General features: G+C 42.0%; 1 long non-coding RNA gene across 1 annotated transcript; it reads right to left on the bottom strand.

Moving 5' to 3' along the window:
- Window positions 1-216: 216 nt before the first annotated feature.
- Window positions 217-2,225, bottom strand: LOC127321456 (uncharacterized). Its single transcript, XR_007864091.2, has 3 exons — window positions 1,855-2,225; window positions 1,345-1,453; window positions 217-468 (listed from the first exon to the last, which is right to left on the bottom strand). It is a non-coding gene; the product is annotated as an uncharacterized lncRNA (long non-coding RNA).
- Between the last annotated feature and the right edge of the window lie 9,148 nt (window positions 2,226-11,373).

The raw sequence follows: 11,373 nt of genomic DNA, 5'->3' as shown, positions 1-11,373 counted from the left end.
GTCGCGATAGACATTTGTGGCGATAGCCTATTCCAACGACAGTTGTTTTCATGGGCATAGCTCTTTCGCCGCAAACCCTCTATGGGCTGAATTTGGTTGCAACAAATGGTTATCACAACGGCGAAACTATATGTGGCGAGTAACTATTGCGACAATACAAACATTTCATGGCGGAAGGGCTATTTCAACAAAACTGAATTTGGTGGCGTCAAAGAGTTGCAACCGAAACTAGGTTGTGGTAATTGATTATTGCAACAACAAAAATAGTACATCCATTCAATTATATTATTCAAACCATAAGTATATGATGTAGATTCATAAAATATCATAGATCTCATCACAAATATCCTTAAAATGAGACTGAAATATAATTTAGCAATCGTTTAACATAGTGAATGTGCCATCCTAATCAAATGCAAAGACTAGTGTTCGTGAAGTATATTCCAGTCCAGTTAAGTTTTTTGTTTCCTGCAATCAAGAAATCAAGAAACTATTTAGCTCAAGTTAATGAGTCGAATATAATAGGAACATGGAAGGCAATCTGGGCACATGTCAATACAATAATATATTTTCTAGAGATCATCAGTATTTGAAAAGTATTAGCATGACAGTCCAATACATGGCATGCATAATACTGACGCATAAAATGAGGCTAGTTGAACTACTATGTAACCAATTTGAAACAAAACAACTGTGTAAGTTTTATAGATCATAGCATGGGATACTAATCTAGTTGTGGGTGTACAAGCAGAGGCGGAGCTACAAACAAATGTATGGGTGGGAAAAATTAAAGAAAAACACAAAAAATCATAAGTGTGTTGCTGTTGTTAAAGCCTAATCGAGAGACGTTGAGTTTTTTTAAAACTATGCAATCTTAACAATTTGGCAAAGAAAAAGATACACGTGCTGGTGTTGCCTTGCTACAACTTAAGGGAAACTGGAACTGAGCAGCTCGATTAGTTCATGTACTGGTATAGTTTTTTTGGCAAAAAACTGGGCAGGCAATGGCAAGGTTTTGCCCCTACATAGCTCCGCCAATGTGTACAAGTATTAATCTCGCAGAACAAAATTGACCCACCTACTGATAATCAACTACAAACTAATATTCAGCTAGTGTCACCTACATGTGTGTAATGCTACATTTGCAAGAAAAAAATGAAGAATTATATATATATATACCTTGAATAAATAATACGCATGCTACAATTTTTAGTGGAGTTTGCATGCTGTTATACTTATAATCCTTGTTACGAGAACAAATCCTTTTTTACTGAATTAATGGACTTAGCATTATCAATGTGCAACCATTTAGAATAGTGATTAAGAATTAAGGAAGTGGTGTACCTTGCAGAATGGAGTAATGTGAATCATATCTTTCCTCTTAAGCTTGCACTTAGTGTCCCGTCAGTGGTCTCCCACCAGCATGGTCTTGCGTTGAATTTGTCATTGTACCCTTGTGTAGGTAATCACAGAATTAGAGTCAACTAGTCATCAACCCGTGTATCCACAGGCTAGCTTCAAAATATATTTAGTGTTTGTCATAATTGATCAAATTATAAAAATGAAATATGCAACTTTACTGGAGAAGACATACTCAGAGCATTGGATCTACTGACAATGGTAACATGCAAACAAAGATAAAAAATTATCCACATGTAAGTGAAAAATTCAATAATTCAAGAATATTTTATATTCTTTAAGCATGGAATGCAGAGTTCGATTCCAGCATGAAAAACATTACTAGTTAACATTGAATTGACTTCCATTACGTAACCCAAAAAAAATTATGGAAAAGTCATGCTTAAAGAATAGATTTGTGGAGAAGATGTACTTATTTATTTTGGGCGAACATACCACTGTCTCACCACATAGCTGAAGATCCTAGAATCTGGTCACGTCAGCTATCACACCAAGTCCTCCAACATAATCCTATCCTGAACTTCAATGGCTTTGTTCTTGAATCTGCACCAAGTCCTCCAACAGAAAAATAATTTCAGCATCAGCATCCAAAATCTCAAGATATATGCCAATCAGAATCCTTCCCAAGTGAAAAATCTACAACCAATTGGAGCAGTAGGAAACGACTGTAAATATGGCCAACTACTGCCATGTAGCTCAATCCAAAGTGGAGTTGTGGGTTAACCCCTTGAAGACCCAGGGCTGCCATAGTGCCATTAGCTTTACAAAGATGATATGTAGTTGCAGCCAAAATAATCACTGGAAAACGCTTATTACATAACTATATTCCACTAAACCCTAGTAGTGTTGGATACTTGTGAACCATCCTATTTAGGAACTAATTATTACTTACCTAAGGGATCCAATAGCAAAACCTTGTACCTACAAACCCTAGCTAGCTATCCCCAACCAGATGAACCAACATTGATAGCAATCATGTATAAATAATTGCTTAGGAAGCCTAGGCCTAACTCAGCCTTACAAGCCCTGGGTATTGATGAATCCAACATTGTTGGGATCCATCTAATCCTTACCCTGGAAACTAGTCTGGAACCATAATAAACTCTAGAAACCCAATTGTCATACTCGTTCTTTATTAAAGAACATGTTCTTCAAAAGTTATTCTTTTGAAGAATATAACAAGTAATCTTTAACCATGCTATATAGTACTTAAAATTGACAACTGCTCTTTACTTATTATACAACTACTATCTCTTGATGTGTATGATTGTTACTATGCATTTTACCACTTGCTTATGATTCTAAAACAACACAAACCTGAATAAGAACCTTGTTTGTGGATCACTCTAAAAGTGCAACACACCCTAAGCAAATCATTTCAGCTAACTAATCCTAAATCCTCGGGGTTAGGTCATGCTTAGAACGATCGCATCTCATACTTATGCATTATTGCATCCTTGCCAATCTTTTAAACATCGTCCTTACCGGACGATGATGCTATTTCAGAATTTGGAGTTATTGCGTATCGAAGACCTTGTCTGCATAATCTTGCAGTCAAGAAAGGCAAGTTCATCACTTGCTCATGTCATTTGAGTATCTTTATCAAATTACTTGCAAAGTACTATGATTACCACTATTGCATAAAAACCAAAACCACTATTTTCATAACTATGAATATGACTATGTGGTTGGCAATGGAACCATGGATTGTGTTGATATGGTGGAGGTTCCATTGCAAGGGTTTATATGTATCTAGGATTAAACAACAAATATCGCCAGTGATTCTTGTGTCGTAATACCCGCGTTAACCATAAGATCTGGAGTGGGACGGAATAGTCAACCGTATTTCCACCTCTTGTACATCAACGGATGCGCTTACCGTAGCGGTTGTATCTTGCGGAGCAATTGGTGGGTGGGGAGCCCCTTCTAATTCCCCACGGTATAGCTTTTGCTTACCGTAGCGGTTGCTGCTTGCGGAACAATTGGTGGGTGGGGATCCCCTTCTAATTCCCCACGGTAATGTGGTCTATGATGGGTTGCAGCTACCGGCGAAGGAGTTTGGTTCGATCCCAGACTGTTGTCGTGGTCGGGGTCCACCCTGAAATATGGGAATAATGGGACCGGCGAGGACCCAGGGTCGGGGTTTGCAACAAAGGGTGGGTGTGCGAGGTAGCGGAGGAATATAGTTGGCTATGACCTTATACCGGGCCTCACACCAAAGGAAGTGTGGACGGGAACATATGCCCGGTTGGCACCAAGGTTAAGATCTCTTATGGGTAAAGCAACACACCTCTGCAGAGTGTAATGAATCGTGACCTGTCACTCCCTGTTCCGGGATATGGAACTGCGAACGCTGCCGGAAAGGAACTCCATGAAGTTCTAGTAAACCGGTGAAGGCTGACGGACATAGTTCTTCTGAATAAAAGCAACCTTTTGAAGAAATGGTTATGAAAACCTGCATTGGTATTAGACTTTCTGGTCTAATGCTGTAGCTAGTGCATTAAACACCTCTTCCCTATAATGAACTTGTTGAGTACGCTCGTACTCATCCCACTCTTAAATCCCCTGCTTAGATATGGAGGCATCGAAGGAGGATCTACAGTGCAACTCGAAGGCCGAGGAGTCAATAATTACTTCAAGGGACATGACCCTGCCATAGGAGTCAGATACTACATCCAGCAAGGAGAAAACCTAGATTAGCAATAGAAAGGAACTAGCTTCCTAAACCTAGCTCCTATTTAGCTAGAATCTATTCATAGCCCCTATAGCTAGTCTAATACTCTACAAATAGAGTCCGTGATAAGACTAGACTACGAGTCGTTCTCCTGGAGTTTATTTGCAGTTTTACCTCATTGTAAAGTAGGAGGCTGTGATGATCTTATGTAACAGAGTCAATGTTGTAAATCTATAGACATGCCTTGGACCCGCATATGTTTCTGTTGTACCACTCTAAGCGATATAATACTAGTGGAACGGTGTTTCATTGGTGTTATATCAGACTTGCATACTACACCATGCAGTGGTATGTCGGGTCACCACAGTACTTCACCTCTCGCGAAAACTTCTTGGCTTCTCTCTTCGAAAAACTAGTTTTATGGATCATGTTGACCTGTCCTCGAGACGCTGGGAATACTCCGGTTGGTACATACATGTCTCCTCCTTCTGGTATGTATGGCTCCGATGGGTAACTATAGGATGCTACCATTTTTTCCACCGGGTGAGCTTTTGCTGCTGTCTTGGCCCTAAGATCATCGCAAAACTGCCGGACTTCAAGGAACTATCGACAATTTCTAAGCAGATGAGTGAATTTTTCAAGGCTATCTTTCGGGTCGATGTAAGAATGCAAGTAACACGGTGCTTCGAGCTATTCCGTGGCCGATAGATAGGGTGTGCGAAGACGGTTCTTGTTCGGCTGCACGTTGTGACATCCTCGTTCATACTGTCGAGGGCGAGTCGCAACTCGCTCTTCTTCTTCGCGGCGTGGATCCCTTCATCTTTTCCTTTGCTCCTCTTTGCTGCCGAAACCGCTTCGACTGCCCTCTCCAATGTTCCCAGGCAGGACCGCCAAAGCTGCTGCTGGCGCGATATTGTATGGAACCGAAGTTCTTGGGCTTGACGCGCTTGAACTAGGAAGGCGAAGAAACCCTCTGGAATCGATGATGAAGTGGACACCACCGAAAGTAGTATCCATGTTGCCGCGCGACTCCGCGAAGATCGGATGCGACGCCTCAGGGCGCGGTGTGAACTCAAAGGATCTGCAACGAACCGAGTTTCTTGGACTTGGTGGCGTTGGTGATTCCAGCACGAACGCTGCAGACGTAACTGGAACTGCCGATGACTTGCCTTTTGCCGACAGGGTTCCCACAGACAGCGCCAATTGTCGAGGGTACTCCTCGGCAATGCCCTCCGTTTGGGGCTTAGGGTAGATGGAATCCTATAGGCTGAAACGGGACATCGGTTATCAAACAAGCGGGGAGAGCGATTTACCCAGGTTCGGGGCCCTCGATGAGGTAAAACCCTTATGTCCTGCCTATCTGATCTTGATTATGAAAATATCAGATTACAATGGGGTGCCGAAGGTTTCGGCTGTGATATCGTCGAGAGACTAAGTTCTGCAGGGACCTAGCTCTAGACTTGCGGTGGCTAAGATTACCATGATTGCGTGTGTCCTCGGCAGCCCCTCTCCTGGCCCTTATATTGGGAGCCAGGTCTCGAGAGATCTGTTCGGGTACGACTAGGTTACAAAGAGTCCTAGGTCTGATATTTCCTTGTATTCTTTGCTTCCTTGTCTTGTTCTTCAAGAATTCTTCGTCGGAACCGATGTAGTGGCCCACCTGGCCATCGAGTGCCTTCATGGGCCCTTGGTCGGGCCGCAAAAGTGAATATTCATTTTACACAAGAGCTCATAAGTAAAACCTTGAGCTTTATTGATCATACACACAAATTACATTGTCTTTACAATATTCATTATACAAATATGGATAGAATAATAAATAAAACAAAATAAGAATTACAAGTGTTGGATTATATACAAAAATCCTAAACTACTAGTCTTGGAATCATTGTCTCTGGATCAAATTGAATTCGAAACCTGAAAAACGAAAAGAAACTAGCCAGGGGGTTAATACAAGTGCCGATGACACTTGTCATTGTCCAAAAACCTTGCCCAAAGCAAGATAGGCACCATCAGACCAGGAATTGGAGCAATGATGGGCTCAAGTTCCACCACAAGCACACACACACAACTCACAAGCTGTGGTGCATGCTCAACAGCAAGCCAACCATTGCATAGTCACCAAAAGGGCACAGGTTGTGTGTCACAGCCAGAGAGAACCATCAGGCAGTATAAATGGATAGGACCAGCAGAAATAATTCACCTAGTCGACCAGATAAACATCCACCAGCAAACCAGCAATGAACAGTTTCTGGTTCATCTTTGTTCTTGCTCAAGAACATAAAAAACAACCACAAAATCATCAATTCATCCAAACCAACCAACCAAAACCAGCCAGAGACATGGGAACTTAAGCAAGATCATCCAGGAGCTAGGAGGAGAAGGGCAAGTGATCAAAACCATCAAGCAAAAGCTCAACAGCAACGAAGCATAACCATCTAGGAGCTGGAACAAGGTATAACTGATACCTGGAGTGGATCCAATGGATCCAATCCATCTCATAGCATGACACAAGGCATAAGCATGAGCAGATGCTCATGGGGGCTATCATCACTTGGTTTTGACCAAGGATTACTGGCAGAAATAGAGCAGCTAATCCAAATATCATCCAGATACTATTCTTGTGCAAATAGGCAAGTATAGATGCACAGATAGAAACCAGTAGAGTAATACATAGGTACTAGAAGCTACAAAGACCACCTAGCAAATTCCTAGCCAAGAAACCATCAGATTATACATTTATTTCTTCACAGGCAAACGCAGTGGCATTCATATTAATTATGATACCCTACTGTGCAAGCAAAGATGAGTGTAGCCATTGATCCAACAGTGAGAGCAACCCAAGCAATAGCAAGGCTACTGTGGTCACATCAACCACAAGCCATCCAATAAACCAAATTTATAAGTGATGACCCACAAGTATAGGGGATCGCAACAGTCTTCGAGGGAAGTAAAACCCAATTTATTGATTCGACACAAGGGGAGACAAAGAACACTTGGAAGCCTTAACAACGGAGTTGTCAATTCAGTTGCACCTGGAAACAGACTTGCTCGCAAGGGTTTATCAGTAGTAACAGGTTTATAGCAGTAGCAGTAGTGAAATAACAGCAGCAGAGTAACAGAGACAGCAGTAGTGATTTTAGTAAACAGCAGGATTAAAATACTGTAGGCACGGGGACGGATGACGGGCGTTGCATGGATGAGAGAAACTCATGTAACAATCATAGCAGGGCATTTGCAGATAATAATAAAACGGTGTCCAAGTACAAAGCAATCAATAGGCATGTGTTCCATATATAGTCGTGCGTGCTCGCAATGAGAAACTTGCACAACATCTTTTGTCCTACCAGCCGGTGGCAGCCGGGCCTCAAGGGAAACTACTGGATATTAAGGTACTCCTTATAATAGAGTACCGGAGCAAAGCATTAACACTCCGTGAACACATGTGATCCTCACATCGCTACCATTCCCTCCGGTTGTCCCGATTTCTGTCACTTCGGGGCCATCGGTTCCGGACAGCGACATGTGTATACAACTTATAGGTAAGACCATAAACAATGATTATCTTGATGAAACAATAACATGTTCAGATCTGAGATCATGGCACTCGGGCCCTAGTGACAAGCATTAAGCATAACAAGTTGCAACAATATCATCAAAGTACCAACTACGGACACCAGGCACTATGCCCTAACAATCTTATGCTATTACATGACCAATCTCATCCAATCCCTACCATCCCCTTCGGCCTACAGCGGGGGAATTACTCACACATGGATGGGGGAAACATGGCTGGTTGATGTAGAGGCGTTGGCGGTGATGGCGGTGATGATCTCCTCCAATTCCCCGTCCGGCGGAGTGCCGTAACGGAGACTTCTGGCTCCCGCGACGGAGTTTCGCGATGTGGCGGCGTTCTGGAGGGTTTCTGGCGACTTCGACTTCTCTCTGTGCGTTTTTAGGTCGAGGCCGATAAATAGTCCGAAGGAGGGCATCGGAGGCCGGCCGAGGGGGCCACACCACAGGGCCGCGCGGGCCCCCCTGGGCCGCGCCGCCCTATGGTGTGGGGCCCTCGGGCCTCCACTTCAATTGCCCTTCTGGCTCCGTTAGTTTTCTGGGAAAATAGGGCCTTCTGCATAAATTCCGAGGTTTTTCCCGAAAGTTGGATTTCTGCACAAAAACGAGACACTGAGCAGTTCTGCTGAAAACAGCGTTAGTCCGTGTTAGTTGCATCCAAAACACACAAATTAGAGGCAAAACAATAGCAAAAGTGTTCGGGAAAGTAGATACGTTTTGGACGTATCAACTCCCCCCAAGCTTAGCTTATTGCTTGTCCTCAAGCAATTCAGTTAACAACTGAGCGATAAAAGAACTTTCACGAACACATTTGCTCATATGATGTATATATTCTCATGCTATGGCTAATACTCGAGCAGTTCATAATGAGATACATGCAAATAAGATCATCTAACAGCTATGTCAATCATGGAGAGGTACCAACAATTAATAAGAAGCATCATGAATCATGTATATAAGCAGAATTGTAATGTTCATAAGAGAGCATGATAAAGTGGTATCTCGCTTGCCTGTATTTGGTTGGCAAAACATAAATGCCCGGGCACCTTTGGAGTTCATAGAAAGACTAGAAGTAGTGATTGTCAAAAGATAAATGCATCAAAGTTATACCACAATCAATCATATTTTGAGACAAGCATATTATACTAAGAATGACAGTTGTGCTCTCAAGATAGTGCTCAAAGAAATAATGGAGACACAACATAAAAGTAAAAGATTGACCCTTCGCAGAGGGAAGCAGGGATTAACATGCGCTAGAGCTTTTCATTTTTATAAAGACAGGAGTAAAATTATTTTGAGAGGTGTTTGTTGTTGTCAACGAATGGTAATGGGTACACTAACTACCTCGCCAACCGGACTTTCAAGAGCGGCTCCCATGAATTATTGCATATTTATTTGGCACTCCTTCCAACCTTTCTTTCACAAACCATGGCTAACCGAATCCTCAGGTGCCTGCCAACAATCTCATACCATGAAGGAGTGCCTTTTTATTTTGGTTTTATTATGATGATGACACTCCCCCCAACCTTTGCTTACACAAGCCATGGCTAACCGAATCCTTCGGGTGCCGTCCAACAATCACAAACCATGGAGGAGTGTCTATTTAAGTTAATTAATTCGGGACTGGGAATCCCATTGCCAGCTCTTTTTGCAAAATTATTGGATAAGCGGATGTGCCACTAGTCCATATGAGAGTCCGTCAAAAGTAAATGACAAGGTTGAAAGTTAAACACCACATACTTCCTCATGAGCTATGAAACATAAACACAAATTGAGAAGCATTTTGAAGGGTTTAAAGGTAGCGCATGAGAATTTACTTGGAATGGTTTGAAATGCCATGCATAGGTATTTATGGTGGACACTCTGGAATAACTTGGTTTTCATGTGTTTGGAAGTACGAGCAGCATTCCCGCTCAGTACAAGTGAAGGCTAGCAATAGACTAGGGAGCGACAAATCAAGAGAGCAGTAACTGTCATAATCATGCTTGCGGCAAAATAAATTAACGGAGGCATAAAAGTTATACAAGAACTCTGAAGCAATATAAATCATCGAGGCTTAATTGACTTTTTGTTCAGTCATATGCATGCGTGAGCATGTGCCAAGTCGATATAAATGAATTATTCAGAGGAGGATACCACAATGCCATACTTACTTATGAATAAAACAATGCAAACAAACATACATGACATGCTACTCATATTAATAAATTGGAGCTAAACATGAGAGATCATGAACTACTAGACTTTCCCAAATAACATATACCTCACATGAACCAACTAAGCATGCTCACATGGATGAGTATATGTACAAAAATGAAAACAAATAGAGTTCATACCAGCCTCTCACCACAATCAGATTGTCGTAGATCGTCATTATTGCCTTTTCACTTGTGCAGCTTGGATAATATGAAATGAAAACCACGCTCCAGCCACCGAAGACCATTGAACTCATAAAGAGCTTTACAAACCAGAGAAGAACAGCAAATATTTTTGGTGTTTTCGAATTTGAGAACAAGAACAAGAGGAAACAAACAAAGCAAAATCTTTTTGGGTTTTCTTGTAGCAAACTAGCAATAGCAAATAAAGCGAAACAAATGCAAGAAACCAAAGCAAACAAATGGTGAAGAGAAACAACAGAAATATTTTTGGTCTTTTTGTGTTTTGGGAAGGAAACAAAGCGAAATCAAGAAATAGCAAACTAAAAGAAACACAGAAAAGCGAAATGGCAGAAATCTGCCAAAACCTGACAGCAGTACAGAAATCGATTTTAACAAAAATCTTACGTTGCTCAGATCGAAAAGTGTTCAACTAATGAAAGTTAGATAACAACCTGGGGAACCTACACAAAAATTTGCAGCTCAAAATGACGCTCTGGCTATTTTTGACGATTTTTACAGTAACGTTCCAGAATCTGTTTTCAGGCAGCATTTCCCCAAATATCATCTTCCTCTCATTAGAAAACCACTCAAACGAACAAAACAAGTATATGCGAGTATCCAGCAACCATAATATGCAAAGAATGAGTGATGCCGGTATACCTCCCCCCAAGCTTAGGCTTTTGGCCTAAGTGGAGTTCAACCCCAACGAGGGTCGTTGTTCCTCGCCGGTGGGTAGTCCATGGAGTAGTCATAGTAAAGCTCCTGTGCAGAAGAAAAGCGTGGAGGCTCCGCATATCCACCATGTTGATGTGAGGAACTTGCTGCATCGGATGATGAGTCGAGGTGCTCCTCGACCTCTATGTCGTCTCTTGCATGATGGCCTCCTCTCTCTATGTGTGCATCCAGTGCACCTTCTGTGACCGACCAATCTCCCCTGAGAAACTCCTTCCATCGCAAATCATCTTGTAGAGATCCGAGAGTTCTTGCGGCGATCCCTTTATCTTCTCACATGATCCCCATTGCGGTACTCTAATTGCTGCACAGAAAGCACTAAATGGCAAGTTGACAGCTTTATTGTAAATTTTATACTGGACCGTGGGGTTAGATCGCGACCAATTGAACTTGAAGTCCTGCACAAAAGACATAGTTAATTTCACATATTGTCTTGGCTCTCCTTCAACAAAGTCACTCAGCCCTGCACGAGAAATTAGAGTTTGAACATCTTCAAATATCCCCGCGCTTCTCATGAAATCCGCGCACGGGTAGTAAGAGGGGTAAACTCCCTCTTCACGATTGACTATCATAACTTGTTGGACTTCCAATTCTTGC

This window comes from Lolium perenne, chromosome 5 (assembly GCF_019359855.2).
Source record: "Lolium perenne isolate Kyuss_39 chromosome 5, Kyuss_2.0, whole genome shotgun sequence".
NCBI classification, from domain to species: domain Eukaryota; kingdom Viridiplantae; phylum Streptophyta; class Magnoliopsida; order Poales; family Poaceae; genus Lolium; species Lolium perenne.
The sequence above is the reverse complement of the archived record's forward strand: the minus strand, read 5'-3'. Positions and strand labels throughout refer to the sequence as shown.